At 42.8% G+C, this 22062-nt stretch overlaps 1 protein-coding gene across 1 annotated transcript in view; it reads left to right on the top strand.

Moving 5' to 3' along the window:
• Positions 1–22062, top strand: part of Nlg3 (Neuroligin 3) — a 181949-nt gene that overhangs the window by 45336 nt on the left and 114551 nt on the right. The gene's annotated exons all lie outside the window — the stretch shown is intronic.

The raw sequence follows: 22062 nt of genomic DNA, 5'->3' as shown, positions 1-22062 counted from the left end.
TATCTCTCTTAACGCTAGTTTAAAATAATTTCAAAAATTCCCTGTGATCATAGTCCATGAAAATTAGTCTACATAACTCTGCACAATTAAATTTGAAGCCAACTTGTAATTGAGAAATTTACTAGTTGTCAACTAATTCTCTGTGTTTCACGAGTAACCTAGTATTTTCAGCAATTTACTGGCATTTCAACGCGAGTGTTATTCAGGGCGGATAAAAAATGAAAATGAATTGTTTCGACGAAGTTTCTAACAATTATTCATATAGATAAGGGGAGAATTGTTGGTCCATGGGTATATAGTATATGGTACGAGATATATAATCTAATGGACCCACGAGATATAAGAGCATTTATTCGGAGCGATGTCGCAAAGGCGTGCAGGGGATCAGGAACGGACATTAACAGCAAATCCAAGCGGTAATCGCTTAAACGTACACAGACAGGGTACGAAATAGTATCCAGTGTCCGCGAGGCCAGGCTGAACGCGTAAAGGCAATTTGTCACTCGACTTCATGGTACTTCGAAGCGACGATGTAGCGCAACGGGACGTGTAAACGCCGCTGGACTGTCAGCTGCGTGCTCAGCTAATCGTGAACGAGTGATGAGCCTCGAAATGCAACCGCTCGAGGACTTTCCGAGGATTCAAACTCGAAGCTTCGGGTCCTACCGGAGCCCCAAGCCCACCGCCGAGCCTCGCGTAATTACGAAACTCGCTCCGTCAGCCAACATCCACCAAGAGAAAAATCCAAAAACAGTCATTGATTTACTCTCTGCACTCCTCGACAACCATCAACTTCCTGGTTCAGAGATAACGAAGCTTCGGTACACCAACAATGATTTAATCCTGATCGGATTCTATTTATTGTTTCGGGACGTGGACAAATTATACGCAGTCCCTAATCATGGACGATATAAGACGACACGGCGCAAACTCGAATAAGTTTGAGAAGTTCGGATATAAAATTACTATTAAGAAAGTTTTACTTCGAAGCGTGTGTGATTTATGTTACGAGTGTTCCTTGCTGCTGCTAGTGGTGCTGGTGCTGCTAGAATATTGCTCGGTAAAGCGGAAAGATGTATCGATAGCGCTTCAGCCACTTTACGATATTTCGAGTGATAGAATTCTCCATAGAATATCGCCAAGTAATGGAATTTGAAACACGCGAGAATTAACACGATCCTATAATGACAAACGAAGACTAGCTGTAACAAGCAGTGCGCGCATAGTTCACCGACTATACTCTATTGGATCCTAATTCGAAATTTATCGTAATTTCCACTGTATGAATATTTAATGTCACGTTTTGATTATTCCATGCTAAACGTGTCGATTAAATAGCCAGATTTAACAGTTACGATTTGATGATATTGACTGTACCGCGGGCTACGCGGCCCACGAAAGACTCCGCAATTAATATTCGAGACATTTTAAATAATTCATATCCGGGCCTCGAATTGTATCCCTGCCGATGCATACAACCCGATGACCCCAGGTTGTACGGAAAATACTGTTTAGAAAATTAGCCACGCTCCTCTGTTATTTGGGGTATATAATTCTTCGCTTTAATAAGACTAAATAAATTAAAGGTCGTTGAAAAGCTTATCATTATAATCCGGTTAGCGAGCGGCATTAATGAGCAGGTTTATCGCTGTATAAGCGGCCGAATCGAAAATAGCGAGCAGATTACCGTGATCTTTAATTCTTGGCTGGAAGAAAATGTGCGTGTCATATTTTCCGCAGTGACAAGCGGGAAGAAGCATCATGCGGAATATATCACTCTGTGGGTATTAAATGCAAATCAGCGGGAGAAATGTTGACATTTTATCCACAAAGCAGTAAACTTGTTAGCGGACTGCCACTTGTCATTTGCATGGTCACATAGGTAACCCGGATTGTAGCTGGTAGAGCTCGCTACAGCCGCTCACAACCTCGGTACATCCCGCAGTTGCGAAAAGTTGGCGGAATAAGAAAGTAAGAGGAGCTTGTGCTGATAGAGGGAGAGTAATTTACGACTATATATGTTGTTACAACTTTCCTCTTCATTAACAATGTTGAAATAGCTGTCTGTACAAAAGAAGGAATCAAGAATAAATTAGTACGGGCTATGTTCATTTCTAGCTGTATAATATTTAGTCGGAACTGGTCGGAACTTAATTATACTGGAAAAACAGCAGACGTTTACTGACAAATAACAGAGAAAAAATGTGCATGAATTTTTGAAAACCGTCGACGCTTAATGGTAAGCATGCAATGTACCCTGATAAATTTTAATTAAATTTTAGTGTTCCCGTTTATTTGTATTATTTCTGATATATGCCGTACATCACGGTATTTACTTGTCCACATAATTTTACTACGCTCCAATTCCAGCCGTATTTTTGGCAAATAAAAAATGTGTCAGAAAAACTCCAGCCATCCTTCCATTTAATATTTCATTTCATTGGACAAAAAAGTTCCATTACATTTATCCAAGCAATATCGTTATCATAAAAAGCATTAAAAGACAATTCTGAAGAGTTAATGCAGGAAGGAAAGCGATGTTTCCATAGCTAAACAAGCTTCTTCGTAGTCATTAGGGAAAAACAGATCGTCTATTTACGATTCCAATTAAATTATTGCTATCTCTCACTACTGACTACGACATTGATATCCGAGTAACTATGAATCCTTTAAGTGCCATTACGATGGATCTTAACAAAGAAAAACATGCCTGAGGATATTTCTGTTTCGATGCTCTTCCACCATTTACTACCACCACTGTGGAACCTTTTTAATTATTGTTATAGCTACTATTAGCTCTCTACACTCTTATGGAACTTCTCGGAACGCTCAGTTTTCCTAATAGGACGATTCTGAGGGTTAAACGACATCGAGAGAAAGAGGAGCAACTTTGTATACGTTTGAATTTATACACTATACTGAAAATAACTGGCTAATGGAGGGATTATAAATAGGGGAGATATAAGAGGAAAGAAGAATATACATGGATATTTATGTTGGGAGAAATGAGATGCGATATTAAAAAATTTGTGGAGAGAGTACTATATTGGTAATAAGGTAAATCCGAGTTGATTCCCAGCGAGACAAAGATGCTGGCATGCAGACTTGACAGAAAATCCATAACGATGGTTTATCTCGGACTAGCGAACGGTCGGATTCGCAAAACATTTTAGGCTCTCCTTCATACCGAGAGTAACTACTGACGGCTCCTCATCAGGGATGCTTTTGGCACATGCTCGTGAATCTTGAACGGTACTGCGTTATGAAGACGGGTATAAATCAACTGGTAGCTCTACTTGATGAATTAATCAATCGATCGTATTTCCTCAGAGATCTCCCTCTCCTCCCCTCTCGTATTTACCTTGAAACTGTTTCAGCTAGAGACCGCACCAATATCCTTGATTAAGATATCGCTTTGAAATCCAAAAATATATCGAATTCGGGCTTTCACGATGATTATTTGCTTTAGACAAAGTAACGTCGTACGAGCTAGGCTATACATGTATGGACGGTATACATCTGGATCGCCTACCTGGTAGATTGTTTCATAGATGTCATAAAACTAAGTGGAAGTTATATATATATATATATATATATAAAAAGAGAGATGAGGAAGCGAAAATCGTCTGGAGAGATGAGACCAGTCCACCTTAACGAGATTCTCATCCTCTAGCGAGTAGGTAATCCAAGAATCTCTATAATTAGAACGACTTCTGTTCTCTGTAGCAATAAGAAAGCTTTAATGGCAACTTGTTACGAGATGTATAGTATATACCTTCGCTAATAAAAGCAGCAATTGGATAAATGTCTCAGTATCACTGGACACCCCAGCACCTGCGTTAACATTATCAAAGATAGTAAATCTTGCCAATGGGAAATGGCTGAATCGTAATAAAATAATTGCACATTTGTCATTCAGATCGGTGCCTCTCGTCTATTTTTCAATTGCTCGTTAAGAGAGGAAAAAAATCATTATTCCAATCTTATATATATATACCAAGAGCTTTATACCTGTACACGAAGGAACGAAAATAAATTTGTGCAGCTTGACTTATCTCGGACCACGCAGTCTCAGGCGAAAACACTTTTCACGACAGTTAAAGTGTAAAAAAAGTTTATTGCGAATATATCACGATTTTGCCGGAGAAGCTTTCGAAAGAAAAACGTCAATTTTTCAAGTATTATTCTTTCTTATATATAGGTTACGCTACACATATAGGCGTTTGTTTCGGGATGAATCTATAAATCAAAAGTTAAACCAAACTTTCTTTGTTTTCCCACTCTTTGGGTCTTTTCCAACTTACCAATAACAAACTTTTGTCAAAGTTTTATTAATTTTTTGCGCCACGATAAGACAATTAGTAAATAATGTTGGTGGTAGGTTGCTGTTTGTAAGTGAGGGGGGGGGGGGGAGGAGCTTTAAAACCGGAAGAGGGTGACCGGGACATTTGTATAAACTGGGGGCACACGCTTTAATTTCTTTGATAAGAGCGGAAAGGCGGAAAACTGGGATTTTGTGTTGGGCCTGAGCACGCGAAATGGCGATAAAAAAAATTGCAAGTGGAAGTGCTGCATGCATAACACACAGCGAGTAGAAGAACGTTTGAGGTGTGCGAAAGGCATATAATTTAACGGTGACAGCGGAAATTTTCGACTTCTACCACCCTCCCACCCCCACTCCCACCCTGGTCCTTTTTCGTCCCTACGCCTCCGACCCACCCTTCTTCCGGTAACTCTGCCGTCTCTGAATGTAGACACGAATATTTCCGGAACGGCAGGCGTAGTTTATTACGAAGAACGGAAGTCCGGTGTTCGTCCCTTTGTGAACTCTTTTTTTCAGTCGGTTCGTCGTTGCTTTTCCTCCCTCCATGAAAAATGTCAGTTCGTCAGAAGCGAGAGAGCTGGCGCGCGCGCGCTCGCGCACCCTCGCCTGATGTGTAACGCGAGTGTTTTAAATGTTTTCAAGCCACTGTCTGAGCGCTTTCCAATTTATCGCGCAGCCCAAAGTGCTACGTGTTTGTCGACAGTGCAGGCAACGTCCAGCCAGCCCCAGCGACTCTCTGTGTACGTGCTACCGAAATTTACATTTTTCAGCATAACAGAAGTATCGACAGATTAAAATTACAGCTCAAAACAAAGCCGAGTAAATGCATTTACTGTTTGTCGATGCTCTTTGCAAATAACGCGCGCCAATTATCAACATTTTACCGGCGCCAGTTCAAGAACAGATATTCAACAATGTTTCCGATCGCGCAGTTTATTCGACGGAAAATTATCGATGCTAATATTGCTTTATCGTGCAATATTATCTGTGTATTTACTATAATGAATGACGTAATGTAATCTAAAAGTCACTCGCCATACATTTCCATACGAAACGAATATCGTTTGTTGTTATTTATAATACTTGAAATAAAGACTGAATTACCGTGTGCCACACCGAAGCGTCGACAACTTTTCGGCAAAAATGTTATTATAAAATAACACGTAGGTATATTTATTAGGTCGGTGTGTTTATCGGTATAAAAGAAGAAAAACTGAAAATTTTGTGGAAAGCACACTCTTTACGTATATATATATATATAGAGAGAGAGAGAGAGAGAGGATCACGGGCCTTTTCGGACCTGCATACCGAGGCGCGCGTCCCTCAATTCTGTAAAAACTGGATAAATTGACGGGAAAGAGGAAGCGCAACGAGCGAGATAGTTGGCGTTGCGAATAAAAGCAGCGAAACTCGGGGGAGGGTGGAGGGATAAGTCTCGGGTTTCTTAATCCCGAAGCGAGCGTGGAGTGGTCGAAGCTAAGAGTTGGCCCTGGCTCTGCTGCTGCACTTACGTCTTTCCAACAAAGTACGACCGTTTCCATCTTAAAAGTCCAAAGACCAAGGAGGAAGAAAATGCTGGCGTTGTTGCAGGCTAAACTGTTTGCCCAAATCAGTATACTTGCCTCTCAAAGCTGTACACACGAATAAATAATAGCTCGGTACTCTTCTTCTCCGCAGCTGCACAAGGACTCAAAGACTGGAGGCTGCGCAGCTGTAAACTCGACTGGAGATGCTGAAAAATGAGCTTGTATACCACGTGCAATATTCATTTCAATTAAGACGTATTGAAATGTTCTTGTTCCTTGACAGGGATAATGCATGATCAGCGAGACAAGTCGTAGGATTTGCAGGTGCACCCGGAGCAACGATCATGAATATTAGAAAACGACCGCAGAGCAGAGAACTCCATTGGCAACTGCAGTGAAAACCCCCCGAGTGCAGTTCAACTGGCTGGATAGCAGCCCTTGCATAGAATATCATAGCACGGATCTAGAATCTCGTCTCGGTCAATCCAGAATTATCCTTCATTCAACTTTGCCACGGAGAGCCTTTTTCTAACAGCTCCGAGTCTGCGAATGAACCAGGGGAGAGATAGCGGATGGGCAATAATGGCGAAAAGTGGCAATAAAGAAAAAATTGAGTGGAACGAGGTTTGCCTTTTAAATTTTCACACCCGAAGAGTGTGAAAGTTGTCTTGGAGGAAGTGTCAGCTGCCGAGGGAAAAATCGATCGGCGAGGTAGAACGCGCGCGTTGCACCACGAATAAAACGGAAAATTCTATGAAAAACAAGCTGCCGCGTGCGGTCGGCGGATACCGCCGCTATACGCGACGCTTCTCGAAGAGACAAATATATATATATAGGTACCCATGTACGAAAAGAGAGAAAGCGCAAATTATTTCCCCCCAAACCCCGCACTCGCTCGGTTCGTCAGAAATTTTCCTTCTCACCGAACGTCTCTTCAGGATCCAGCATCTCTCTCTCGCGCGCTTCGGGGATCTTTTTTTTGTCTTTTCTCCCCTTATTTCCAACCTTTCTGTCAATCCACCCTTCTTTGTCCGTGTCCCCGTCTCTGTTTCACATCGTTATCATTTTATTCCTCTCTCTCTCTCTCTCTCTCTTTCATTCCTCCCTGCTATCGTTCATTTCCTATTTTCTCCAGGCGTCTCTTTGTTTCCCAGGTGTTTCATAGCTCGTGCTCCTCCCCCTCCCTCTTGCAGTGGTGTCGATGGGAACATCGTGCCAGCTCACGAAGCAAACGCACACACATATATATACACGAGCTTGAGAGTGTAGTAGGTTGCGAAGCCCGACGTATCCTTGCACGAGAGAGCAACTACCTTCCGGCTATCTTATAGAAAAATAATGAGAAGCCCTCGACGATGTTTTTCCGAGTGGAGAACAGCTGCTGTTTGCCATCGGAGAAAATCTTTCCAGTCGGTCAGTTTTACAGCTATACTTAACTATCGATAATGCGATTCCTCGGCGAGAACGCTGAAACTCGATGCTCCGGAGCGTGATTAAAGACGCGATACACTTAGCATCGCAATAAACGGAAGAGCGAGGGCTTGCCGATAAGATTTACGTTGTTGCTCCCTCTCTCTCTCTCTCTCTCTCTCTCTCTCTCTCTCGACGAGTGGAGTAATGTGCGGAGTTTACCACGGAACAACGATCGAGAGCGAGAGGCAGGATTGGTCAGGGGGAATCGGCGATGCTCGATCGCGTTCATCGGGCATCGAAAATTGACTTTTTCGGTATCGAGTGTGATCTCGGTAAGCCAAAAGCGATTTTTCTTTCTCGCGTACGTTGCGTCAAGTTCGACCAAGCTCCACCACCGCACAGTGGACACTATAATGGCGTTAAAAACACCTCGCGCACGACCACCAACGAGATTGATCGATTGCGCGAGCCCCCGATTCGTTATTTCTGGTCACAGTCGACCGAGGAATTCAGATTTTTACATTTCCCCACTGGCGGGATTAAACCCGTACTGATGGATCCCGCGAATAAATATCGTGCAAAAATTGAAAAGGCCATGTTTCATCAAAGGGACGTTCGGTAATTTTCCCTACAATTTTTTCCTTCGATTAATAACGGAATCCATGCATGATAAAAAGAACGCTGTATATTGTCTCGTTAAACATTTGATTTTTCTCGAAAAAATGCGTTGGAGAAGAAGAAAAGTGTATTAGCGAAGGACGCTGCATGGGTTGGATGACCGTGCTTGCTCGCGGTGATTCAGTCGGTGCGAGGGAGAGTTGGAAAGGTATACACACACAAACGGAGCGACTGAGAAAAGTGTTGTCATGAGAGCGCATTGCTGGCTAGACGTACCAAGAGAGAGAGAGAGAGAGAGAGAGAGAAAGCAAAGTGGAAGCTGTGCTGCCGCGATGGCAGCACGAAATATATCGCGGGGATTTTTTCATTTCAGAAAATTTAGAATGCCCGAAGCTTCGGGGCTCCCCCTGCTGCGAGCGCGCGCGCGCGCGCTACCTCCATCTGTCTCCGGAGTTTCTTTTGTGCTCCAGTTTAATCAGATCTTTTCTTTGATTCGAACTCGTTGCCGCGAGTCCGCCATTTCTCTCCACTCTTTTGGCCATTTTCGTTATTCTCCAGCAGCCCACGCAACCCAAACTTACTCCACTTAGTCCCCCCTCCCCTCACCCTTCTGCTCGTTTCCACACAGCTAGAATTCTCCATAATTCTTTCGATTCCCCCCTCCCCTGCATTATCCTCTCGCAATCTCGCCTGGCTCCGCCATGAAATATGCTCGCATATTTTTATACTCCCTCGACCTCATAGGCCCAGCACGCGTTAACACGGAAACGCGTGGTACGATTCGAATGTATGCACGCGCGCGCACTCCACACACGTAGGCTAGACCTCGCGGGGGGCGCTTCCTATCCACAGATTCGCCGAGAGATTGCGAATTGCGGTCTGGCTGTTACATCCATATGGATGTGACGTAGCACAAGGGGAATCGCGAGAACACAAACGAGATGGAGCAAATGAATGGACCACCGAGTGCCACGCACCTGTATTCTCCAGCCACGAGATATCTCTTATACGTACTTGCTGCATTCTTATCCTTGAGAATAAAAGTTTCAGTGACTCTGAACAATTATCCAAAATCTCATTTATCTTCCTATAATATTTCTATGCCATTTTACATCGCGAAACCTTATCGATGTAGCGTTAAAATTGTGCGGAATAGCAGAGAGGAATGCTTTAATGCGATATATCGAAGAATCCATATCGAAAGTTTTCCGGAAAATAATCAGTCGGAAGTATAGTGGTAGCCGGAAGTAGAAGTAATGAATAATTTCGCGGAGCCGTCGTAAAACTGTCGAGTCCCGCAAAAATATACAAGTAGTGGTAACATATTTACGCGAGCAATAATTTTTAGAGATTTCGTTGGAGTGTATTTCCGCCTTCCCTATTTGACCGAAGTAGTTCTCCTCTTTATCCAAGGGCTAGCGTGTATTTTATCGAGACTGGCGCTCCCTCGATCCCGCACGCCAGCCAGGCGAGAGCACGCGAAAAATTTACACGCTGCTAGAACCGCTTTATCGCCAGTTATTACGCGGAAAGCAACGGCTTGCCAACGACAAAAATTTTAACTTATAATAATCCCACTGGTTCTTGCCTGCCAATCTTTCCTGACGATAGTCGTATATACGTACACCGGAAGTTGCGCCCTTCGCGCTTTCCGTCCCCCGCGAACATTTAGCGTTACATTTTACAACTTTACGACCGAACGACAAATAATTTTCAGCTGTGCCACCCAGCGCCCTTATATTGCTTCCTGTATATATATATATATATATATATATATTTGCGTGTACCCAGAGGAGATGGCTATTTCTGGTCAGCGTTTATTCGACCGAGTCATAGTCGCGAGAAATTCCGCGGTTAATACGAGAGTTTGCCGCAATTACGCATATTCCAAGTTCACCCATTACTTTTGTAATAAAAGTAAACGCTCATTGTGTATCGCGTCCATTTAATTTGCCAAGGCGCAAAATAATACTTGCATCTCGCTAACAAGGCGATTATGCGTTCGCCTTATCCAAAAGTGTAATTATTTTGATACTGTACGTACATAAATATGAGCAGCTGACATGCGTAATAGACATGAACCGTGATACATGTATATATATAAAATGTTTATAAATAAATTTATCTCTTTATACGAAATATACATTTATGTAAACGAAGGAAACATATTTTACGCTTTAATTTCCATCAAAAAGCTTTTCCGTCAAAAATGGGATGCGCGAGCTTCCGACTAAAGAAGAAGATGGCAGGACATTTTTTCCAGAGAAACTTTGTTTAAAATGCATTTATTCCATAGAAGCTGAAAACTTGTACATGTTAACCGAGCTACTTGAAGGCGAAGATAACAGCGTTGGTCTCGCACTTGAAACGCGGGCACAGGAGAATTTCACTGAAAGTAATCCCAGGGCAAGGTCCTCCAAGTTGGTAAATGGCGGCCTTAGTAACATCGCGAAGTGCGAGGTCATTGCGATTCGTCGTGCAACTTCACAAATCCGCACCATTTCTTCGAGCGTAGCTTCCAGCGTGAAACTTTCCCTCCTCATTGTCCTCGTGCCGTGCACCGGGGGAGCGAGCACAGGTCCCGTGTTACCACGGCCCATTCTCGCGAGAATGCTAAAACCAAGCGAGCTTTTCGCGGTTCCTGTACTACAAGATAAAACTGACGCTCTAAACTCACTTATTATTCATTAAAGTTTAATTGCGAGGGATACCGCGCGAAAGGGAAGGCTAAAGAACGAATTAATATTAAACTACTGCTCAAACGGATGAGCGGCGAAGATTGAGAATTAAAGTGCTATTAAGTTACCGTCGACTAAATTATTCCTCAGTGGATAACGTACTTCTCTATGGAACATTGCTAAATAATTTCCATCCTCCCTGCTCCTCCGCAAGCTCCTTTTATATGTCCCCTTCCTGCCCTATCTCGGACTATTCGACAAAACGTTTCTCCAATTTATTATACATAACACACCGTTATATATTTAAGCGCATCTCCCGGCAAATAATTGAGCGGTGTATATGGATACAGCGCAGCTATAGGGGACGATAAATATTTATCCATCTATATCTGAATCGTGGAAATTGATGGAATTATATGTGGAGAGATGGGATATGGGAAGGTTAGGAAAGGCTAAATGAATTTTTCGGGACGTGACAAAGTTTTCCCCATTGGTATCTCGGGAACGTGGGATCGTTAACCAACAGTTGGCGTTCGTCTCTCGGAACCTATCAGTGTCCTCTTTGCTCCGTTCACAGCCCTACTAGCAGCTGCCGTGCCGTGGCCAGCCGAAAAGGGGCGGAAACTTTGGCAAGTAATATAACGCCGACAGACGCGGCCCAGCGCCAGACCCGAACGCGCCGATTTATCTCGGCGAACTTCCTGGATACGAGATCCTCGCTTGTAGAGAGAGGATAGGGTTAACGGACCGTTGCGAAATGGAAAGGAAAATGAAATATATTCCGCTTGCAACCTGCAGGAGCTCGCAGTCTTAGAAAAATGTCCTAACATCTCGGAATCCAACTTTTCCCATTGAAAATCATCCTTCTTTACACTCTTTTTCTTCTCGAAACACTTCCTCCTCCGCGAGGGATCGTCATACGCTCTCCACCCACTATATATATATATATATAAGCCATTATCTCGACTTTAATTAAAATTACTAAATTATATTTTTTTATATTTACGAAACTATATAGAAGGTATTCTCATTTTCCAGTCTCTTTCCTTCTTCTCCTCCTCCTCCTTTGTTTTTTTTTTTAATTCCTCCAGTCTGCTTTGCTGCTGCGAGCGTAAAAATACAATCTCAAAGTAAATTCTTCCAAGAGTTATAAGACTTTTAGCTGAATGCGAAGTTTCACGCTTTATTGCTTTCATATTGAAGGAATTTCGCGCCGTTGTTTCCAGCAGGAGGATAGCGATGGAGAGAAATTTCGAGGTCAGCCCTGTATAGCGCAGCGAGCGTGATAGAGCTAGGAGATGCGATGCTGTGGCCGAGTTTAGAATGAATCGTTTATTGTCGAAAGTTGGTTGGATTATCGATTCGGGTTAGGGGAGTAGTAGAGCGTGTGGTGGTTAGTTTGCTTGGTGTGTGGCCGATGCCGGAAGAGGATTCTTTTACTCTCGGTTCACTTTCGTCTCTTGCCGACCGACGCTCGGATATTAATCGCCCTCCGGAGTCTTGGCCTTTGAGTTTTCGGAGCCGAGTCAAACTTTTTCTCCGGCCAGTATATAGGTATCCCATAGCTTCCTCGGCGTCTATGTATCTTCGTGTCGACCACTCGTTCTATTTGCTATACCCGGCCGCTACCTTTCAGCCGTTCGAGCGTAAACATCGTGCCGGTGCTCGTAAAATCTCAAGTGCGAAGATTCACGCCGCGCTATTTTCCTTTATACGTCTAGTTATACTATATATATATATATATATATGTTCCTCGCAATCTCGTAAAACGCTCACCTTCCGTTATGTTTTAATTCCGCATCAGGTGGTACAACAGGCTATTCTTCAGCTGTTCATCCTTTGCTAAAGCTATATATAGCATATCCTTGAGCGTGTAGCTGCCTCGCTACGACCAGCTCCCATAAATTTATCATCCGTTTTCTACTTTTCCACTGCAACTTGCAAAGGAGATTTGAAAAAATTATATATATATATATATATATATGTATGTATAAAAGGAGCATCTGGCTAATATCGCCGCTTTAATAACATATTACACAGGTTACGCTTTTATCTTAACAGTTTTTACGAGCAACTTTTAACTGTGAAAGTTGAATGAAACGGAAGTGAAGCAATGAAGACTCATCGGTGGCTCGACTCGTTATTTTTGCAGAAATTAGAATTTCTCTCGGATGAACGGCAGATGAGAAACGTGTTTTTTTCTCAAAGATTTTTCGATAGCTCGAGCGAAACTTCCATTCCCATAGGTTCTCGCGTAAAGTTTACGCGAATAGCCAAAGCGGAACGCATTATAGCCGTAAAAGCGGTTTCCGTCGGACTAAAGGTACTAGCATTTTGAGTCGACTCAGCTTCAGCTGGAACTCTATAATAACAGACTGAGCTAACAGACGTGCCGCTACGCGGAAAGCCAGAATCGACTAAGCGCCACGTACCTATACTACTGAGTGCGACCCTCATCCGCTCTCTGGCGAAACTTGGACTCTGCTCGACCTTTAAATCGTAAAAAAAATGCTCAGCCATACGGGAAAACCGAGACCCATTGATTGAGTTGTCGAAAAACCTACGTAAGTAAACGCGTGAAAAATTTCTCGGGATCACTGAATCATCCAAGCTCTCTCGATAACTCGAAAACTTTTTCCGATGGATCCAACGTGCATCGACATATATATATATATATATATATATATATATATATAGATACATGCTGCCTTGGAAAGAAATTAAGAAAACTCACAGAGACGCGTGCACTCGAAGGAGTCTGAAAGTGAAGCTCCTCGAATACACGTTTAAATTATTAACAGTTTATTCCTGGAGGTGTGTGTGGAAGTGTCAGACTCTCGAATGGATTTTGGATTCAATAAACGGAGCTGTTAGTTTTGTTTAGCTGCAGCACCACGGTGTATATAGTATTATCTTCGCGCGTTAAAGCTACAGGCATGCCAAGATACACGCACACCGACCCATCTTCCAGTTCGTCGAACTGGAAATGTTTAATTGGCTTTGACGATATTTCAATTTAAGTCGGAACAATTCTTGAATCGATCGATTGACTCCTGAATCGAGCTTCGAGAGTCTTACACGTAAATTTCCAGTGTTTGAGAAATCACGTTGCCTACTCTAAATGGAGACTTACGGTTAAGTCTGAGTCTCTCTAACCGTATAAGCTCTAGCCGTAAATGAATATTTAACGCATTATCCTCATCTTTTTATTCCGCCAGTCTTGAAAAACTTCTCGTCCGAGTTACTGCCTTCCGGTCTACCGGAAAACCCTAAATCTTCTGCAGAAGTAACCTTTCAATTATGCATAGTCGATGCCGTCAAGAATTCGAAAATAGCCGAGGCGTTATATGGTTCGATTGATCGTTCGTCTTGCGAATACACTGGGTACTTTGAGTCAACCATGCTCTCGGCTCTATTCGGGAAAGAGCTTTTCCAGAAAATCGTGATAAAACATTAATACGAATAGTGCTATTTAGATGGCATTCCTCGAGTATCGAGGAATAATCGGATAACCATAACCCTTCATCATTTTGTAAGACTCTCTGGTCTTACGGTAAATTAAGCTCTACCAGTTCAGAATGGCAATTTCATTTCAGTAATAATTCACTGCTTAATACACTTGATTTTAATCGATCAGCTTCGATAAACTCGTAGGAATTTTAAATATTCTGCAAAGAGTGCAAAATATTACAAGTGTGCTCAATGCTGTTAAACATCTACACTCTGTCCAGTAGAGTTTTAAACAAATAAAATTAACTTTTTATTCGTCAAGGGCGAAATTTAATAGAAAGCATGATTTTTCGAGTAACCCAATTTATAGGTATAACAGTTAGGTACGTTCTTTATTGGCTGGGTTGCTTACAAATCGATCCATCGGCAGATCGGTTGTCATCCCAAGGGATGAATGCACAAGCATGACGGTATTCTTAATACCCACCATCTGCTGTGGAGGAAAGCGACGAAAGGAGTGGAAGGGAATTTATCTTTGAATCAAAGCAATTCTCTCATGCTGAAAGCGTTCCGTTTTTAATGACACCTTTTACGCTTTGGCAACGTCTAAAGCAAACGCATAAGGTAAAGGTTAACTATATGTATTTGTAATACGATGAGTGGAAACATTCTGCATCACCAGTAGTGTTGTTGAATGAATTACAAGCCCCTTGTTGTGCTTTAATTATTTATATCACGTCCTTCCTGTACAACTGCTCAACCATTTCGCCTAACACCCCCTGTTCTTCGCACACACACTCCTTTACCTGCATGCTCAGCTACATGCTCACTCTCACTTGCATTGCCATGGTAATGTTATGTTTATTACATGGCGATTTCTTATGTTATTAAATTTAATAACTCCTCTATTACTCTTCAAAATGAATTAATTCAAGTTTGTCCCTCTGCTCTCCCCTCCGAGATCATTGTTGAACAGACTTGATATTGCACCTCGTACAAGTTCGCTCTCGTAAAGCTTACATTTAGAACTACTTTCTACTGGGAGTTTTCAACCTCTGAAAAATTCCTTGCTGCGGAACACATTGTCCGTAGTTATGCTATGACGAAGGGTCGGTTAGGCTGTGGCCTCATTCGAATAAGAAATGCACAAACTCCTAACAATTGCAGCTTTCGCATCGGTTATTCATCTTTTTCCCTTACAACAACTTTTATTGACTGTTCTAAGCTCCTCTTAACTTAGCAAAAAGGAAGTAATAACTCTAATGACTATTGCAGAGTTCGAAGGAGATTGATTGGACAAAGCAGCGAATGAAATTGCATTTAAATATAATAAGGACGATGGAAAATCAGAGGCGAGGCAGTGGACGTAACGCAAACATAATTTATGACACGCGAAAACGGAAGCGTAAACACATTGATGTCACACAGTTTACGCTTTCGTTTTTGTGGGACTGAATTATGTTTACTTTAACTTTCACTATTTTGCCTCATCTTTTACCACTATATACCTTATCTCGAAGAAACGACTATCGCAATTTGCGCAGGTCTCAAAAAACGATGTAAAAATTCCAGCTTAGTTTAGGGTAATAAGTAGTTATATCGATATTGGTCAGACGCCAGTAGTACAGCTTAAAATTTTTACCATTCATCGAGAGTTTTATTTTTTTAATCGAACGCACATTGCAAGTCGTTAATTTGCACGAATTGACGAGAGAAATAGCGAGACGTAATAATATATGTTAAAAGTGGTCAGAAGATTTTATGTTGAAATAAAACTTTTGTATTAGCAGCAGCGTGGAGAATCCTAATGATCGTCGAGTTCGTACAGCATTAGAGGAGGGCAGCGGAAGTAGAGTATGACAAGGCTCGTATTTGGCACGTAAGTAGTAAGTCCTGATATTCGAGCAGGCCGAGAGGAGAAAAGTGGTCGAACTGTCGCGCGATTGCGGCTCGACTAAGACAGATGAGGCTGAGAGCAGGAAAGAAAGGAGGTTCGGTAAATGCGAGTGTGGTGGATGGGAGGGAGAATTAAGTGGGCGGTGGCTGCACACGAAGGACCAACGAAAGATGGAGCTAACAGGCACTTTAATATTTCTCAGTCCATACGATTGCATAGAATACCGCTTACTTGTCATCTCCCATTTCCTTCCTCTCTCATTTTCTCTCTCTTTCAAGGCCTGTATCTCTGCCACCCAAAGCCCACCACTTATTTCCTTATTTACCAGTATATTTTAGTTTTAATCTCATCCTGCCACCGTAGACTCAACTTATCGCCGCAGCTGCCTTAAATTCCCCCCTTTCACGGATATTTAACAAAAGGACACTCTTAAACGAAACTGTCTTCTCGCGTGTGGCTCGAGAAGAAAAATGCTAAATTAGGAAATTGCGATATTACACGTTGAAAAGCAATCCATCCCGAGTCTACCGTGTGCGGCTATATATACCGATGACGTCACGCGGGGCGAGCTTTCGTCTTTTTGTTTGAGAATCGAAAGGGAATTATAATATACATATATATATATATATAGGAAAAATAACAAAAGGTCCGCGATAAAACATATGAGCATCGAGTCGTGATTGAGTATACAGGAATATATGAAACAATTTGGCTTTTATTCGATCATGACTTTTTCACTGGGAGAGCGTGTAACAAAAAATTCTGGCTTGCTGCGAGAAAATTCGAGTAAAAAGAGGAACGTAATTTTTACGCTACCGGAGACACACTCGTGGATTTTGATGCGGAAATGTGCTAGAGCTCGTGCCTGTCACGTATTCCCGATCCGAGTAAGACTGATCGGTTTTTAATCAATTTTAAAAAGCAATTAAATGCTCGTTACTGGCGTGAAACACCATTCCGGGTTTGCATAGCCATTGAAGCAAACTTTTCGTCCTTTGTGCACTAAATGGTGGATATTGTCATTTTCCGATGTAACCTACTTTTCTTTTTGTCCTCGTGGCAATTCTTGCATAGTTGTAAATTTCTTTTTACCAAACTTCCGAAAACATAGTTTTTCCATGCTGATGCACTGCATGGAAATGGGTGGAGGTACACACATACATATACACAGGGAAGAAAACGTGTTAGACCCTGAATTATTGGCTTTTTCTTCAGCCTGGCCAGTCTTGCTAGATTTTCTAAAGAAGAATGATTGGAAGGTGTCATCGGTGAAACCGCTTCATTATTGGAGAGAGTAAAAGGGGGGTTGGGTGGTCTCTCCTATACATATAGCGAGCTGTGCAGCCTCGGTGAGAATGTCTATATCTGCGGAGTGCGATTCTTGGCTTGGTCGATGGTCAAGACAAATGGTGGCGGATATCGGTCGGAAATTAAAATCTCGAGGACGCGCGCGGAGCCCCTCGTTAGCCGGTCCCGTGTTCGTGTTGCTGCAGGCTGGTGTAGGTGCGGAGTTCGATCCCGGAGGCCGTTAGCGAGCGGGCGAGCGAGCTGGCAAGCAGTAGCTAGCGCCAACCCGCCAACCTCGCCAACACCGAGCCGTTAGCCCGTAGCCGCCTGCCGGGACTCGAACAAAGCGTCCTGCTCTCTACGCTCTCCTCCCACCAGGCCACATTCGACGTTAACATTGTTCCATCCGGCTAATGAGACAGTGAAGTGCGTTTTTCACCGAAATCGCTTTAGCAGTGTCCAGATAGAAGCCGTTAATTGCACGAAAAGCCTGCACCGAGCTGATATAACCCGCTTTAGGCTTGTTTTTCCATCGCGAAAACTTTGCTTCTATTTTCCGCTGATTTATCTTCAGCCTTTTTTAATCTCTCTCTCTCTCTCTCTCTCTCTCTATCTCTCTATCTCGTTTTATCATCCGATGAAACGCGTTCGTCCGACGGGCGCATCGGCTATCCTATCCCATATCCTGGCTATGGACAAAAGGAAAATTGCAGATGTTACCACGGCCGGAATTAATTTTAAATCTCACCGGTGTGGTGCCATCAAGGATTTTCTCGAAAAAGAAAAAACTAAATGGGTCAGCAAATTTTCAGTAATTGAACTACTTTCGGCCAATTATAAAAACCGCTGAGTGGTAAGGATTTGTTAGTTGCTGAACAAAGATGGAAACACCCGCTGGATATCGAAGACTTTTTCACCATCGTGTATATATATATATAGCTCCTCTATCCTTCGCTCTCTTCCACTGTATTTCCTCATCTCATTTACTTTTCTATTAACTCGCCTCTTCCATTTTACCGACAACGCTCGGAGATTTAAATCGCGCCAGCTTAGTCTCTCCGCTCTAGCGTCTTTCGGTTTGTAATCAATAAACGCCAAAGCAAGCCTCGATACACTATATTATTATTATCGTACACAATTAATCTTGAATCATCAATTACTGCTGGGTAAAATACAAGTGGAATATATATATATATATAGTTTAATGGATGAGACAGGGTAACGTATATATACAGAGAGAGAGAGAGAGAGAGAGAGTCGAGAATAATCGTTGGCATTTACCAGATCGTTAAGACATAATAGGTAATTTTAAGTGCGTATAGTCAAACACAAAATGAAAACGAATTAGTTTGTAACGCACTGTATATATACGTAAATGGTGTTTCAGTCGTTTTATGCTCCACTCGAAACCTTACATAAGAGCTGTCGTAACCACCTGTTCCACACTACTGCGAATGCATATGTGTCATTCATATGCAAATTTTAAATTAAGTACACAGATAGTTTGATTCTTTAACGAGCGTATTTAGCTTTGGAAATAAACTCGTGCAAAATTTTCGATGCTCCAAGCAAATCCATTTCCAGCGTTTGTCGAAATTCTATAGCTAACCTCGTATCTCTCTTTCGAGAGGAAGAGAGAGAGAGAGAGAATGACCCACATGCTGGGATGAGGCGAAATTGATCGTACTTTCGTGAAAAGCATATGTGCCTCTCGAGAATTGTTTAGGCGAAAAAAAAAAGTGCATCAATATGATCAGACCGGTACGGATACTATTTTCTCGCCCGTGTATACATATAGCGAGACGTATGACCGTCGTATCGCGCGAGTAATAAAAATAGAGTACCTGGGATAAAGCGGTACGTGAAAATTGAATATCCTATGGAAACGCGACTATAAGCCTGGGCCGAGGCTCCGGTGGAAAAATCAGAAAAGCAAGGGATGGGTATTAAAAGGCGAGGGTGGTAGGGATGTATATATATATATATACATAATAGGAAAGGATAAATAGGTAGTTTGGTGAAAGGGATCGAGAGTGAGGAAAGAAAGAGCGGGACTGACTGAGGCGAGGCTAAAAGGGAAATAAAAAGGGGAATAGTTGCGGGGTGTGGTATATATATACGCAGCAAGAGAATCGAGCTAAGGTGATGGAGGTCGAGTTAAATGAAGGATGCTGCAGCCAGGGCTAGGATAAAGAGAGGGAAGAAACTAGCTGTGGGATGGGATAGTGGTACTGGTGGTGGTGCTGGTGATGCTGGAATATGGAATGGGGAAAACGACTGGCAGCACTCCTTTCTCACAGCGTCGCGCCCTTTCAGGTTCATCCTCTGCCCTGGCGGGCACATGCATGGCTAGACTGAGTTATGTGCGGCGTGCATACCATAAATTTAATATGCCGAGTGGAAAGGCTATCTGAATTGAACTAGGAGCGATGCCGGGGTTAAATTCTATTCGTTCTGCACATACGTCTGTTCTATACTATAAATATAGCCTGTAGTATACTGTACACACACACACAAGCTGCATGACTGCACGGCCACGTTCCTCCGCGGTTTTAAAAGACTCGCTATTCCAGTGGCTTGTACGCGTTAGTTTCCTGCTCGTTGAGTGTTGCTGCTGCCATGCAACCCTTTCCACTGATACACTTGCCACCGCCAGAAACCAGAATGATTCGCATCATCAAGATACGTGTAAATTTCGCGCTGGTTTACCTCATATCTGTCACCCCGTATCTGCGTCCCGCACAGTCCATTTAGCATAGAGCACGATGTTCACGCTTAAAAGGAATCACTAATATATTGCTCGCCACAGGAATCTTCGTAACCATTATCACAGGAAGTGGCAGAGGTTGAAATAAGGGACAAGGTCCGGGAATAAAGAGTCCTTCCTCTCGCATCCTCGGAGAATTCTTCCGAGTTTATCTCTGCGCTGGATCCTGAAATACGCGCGACCCTCGTCCTTTCCATATCGAGCCATGGTGCTCGATACGCGCTCCAGCAAGTCCACACGTATCGCGGGAGTATGCATCGATGTACAATCGTTCCGAAGAAAATGGCACTGAGGCTCTTATGATCCGTGCGCGCCACGTGATTCCAGTCCCACGGGTCTGGAGCGAACAATGATGGGGAGGGGAGGGGAGGGGAAGGGCTAAAGGGTAAGTAGAGGGATGTGCGCAGGATCGAGAGATGGCAAATTGCAGGATGTAGATGAAGCTGCGATGGAAAATACACGAAACTCGCCAAGTATACATATACATCTATATGGACTTGGATGTGTTTGATGCACGGTGGCGGATTCGCGGCTGCAGGATCCTCACTGGTGCTTCTCGGTCTCTGTATCTTCCGATCTCGAGCATGTCGTTCCATTTCTTTTTATTCCCTGCTCGCCCCGTATCCTCGCTAAAAGAGGCAGAATTTCTACCACTGTAGATTCCTGTCAAAGCGAGCTAGCTGGAATCTGCAGGAGATATCACCTTACCGTTCCGCTTAACGCAGTATTATCCGTGCTAAAACACCGAGAGGAAAAATGCTTGTCGAAGGAGAGAGCGGACGAACCGTTCGGAAAATAATAGAAAATTTCTCTCGTTATTTCACCATTCCATGGTTGAAAAGCTAAGATAATGAGAGAACTTCTCGTTGCATCGCGTTGCAGCGAGTCCTCCTCTTCCTCGCAGCGAGAAATCATTTCCTTCGATAGTTAAAGTGCGAAACCTTGTTTCTCGTCAACTGATTCCCATTGCTGGTTAGGACCGTTTCGAATTTAATTGATTATTCTCTTGATATTCCGTTGTCTTAAAGAAATCGTACAACCTGCAGAGATTCTTCAAACAAAACTATGCAAATGTATATATAAGAAGTTGAGGAAAGTTTATTATGAATCATTTATAACGTAATTAGCTGGGAATAAATTATGAGAATAATATCATCGGTGGATGAAAACTTTTCTCTCGCTGATGTAAAAAAGCTTCGAGTGCAATGTTCCGCTCGATGTTAAGTGACTTTTTATTCTTAATGTAAAGTTTTAATGAAAATTCCTTGGGAATAATAAATGAACACGAGGTCGACTCTCCGAGTGTTCCTGAAGAATTCTAGCCCCTTTATATGTACGTGTACATTGGATGGGAAGTCTATATATATGCGGACAATTTTGACCTTTGAGTAAACTCCAGGGCGTAAGCAAACATGCCTGGCCAATACTTAACGTGCGGAGCTTAAGCAAATCAAGTGTCTCTTCAGCGTGGCCATGGTTGCTTGAGATTAATCCCAGTTAAATTGAATCTCGAGCGATCGAAACACGCCGATGCGTTCCAATATGCCATAATGGAGTCTCGCATTCCCTTCGCTAAACGACTCGACCTTAAGACTATAGTCCGCGTGATGAAACTCTCGGTCGAGATTAATCTCGATACGAGTATAATGGCTTAGAAATAATTTAGCTCGGCTTCTACGATTGATCGGACGATCAATGGGATTTTCCAGGTATGCACAGTCTCTGACACACCTGACTCGAAATCTCTGGTCCACAGCGTGACCCCGGTAATAAGATTTACAGCTCGGTCCAAGGTCAAGCTATGCGTAAGACATAAATCGTCCACTCAACTGTTACGTATATATATATATATATAATTACGTAGGAAACAGTTGCGTACGATTTACGAGGAGATTAGCAGCGGCCACCGTCATTCCCGTCGTCAGCTAAGCAGTTAATTGTTGACAACGACTGGGAAAATCGTGCAGTCAACGGCATCTCGTTACGCGCTAATTCATCGGAATGATACTTGACGAGCGTGTAATCGCAAAATGGTTACGGGTTAATTTTCTCACTCGTAGCGGATAGGGGATATTTCTCCAAGGTCCTCTCCGCGCACGGGA

Source organism: Prorops nasuta, unplaced genomic scaffold (genome assembly GCF_024137725.1).
Source record: "Prorops nasuta isolate Cenicafe-Biocafe unplaced genomic scaffold, Cenicafe_Pnas_1.2 PNAS00008, whole genome shotgun sequence".
NCBI classification, from domain to species: domain Eukaryota; kingdom Metazoa; phylum Arthropoda; class Insecta; order Hymenoptera; family Bethylidae; genus Prorops; species Prorops nasuta.
Note: the sequence above shows the minus strand (reverse complement) of the source record. Positions and strands in the feature narration are given on the sequence as shown.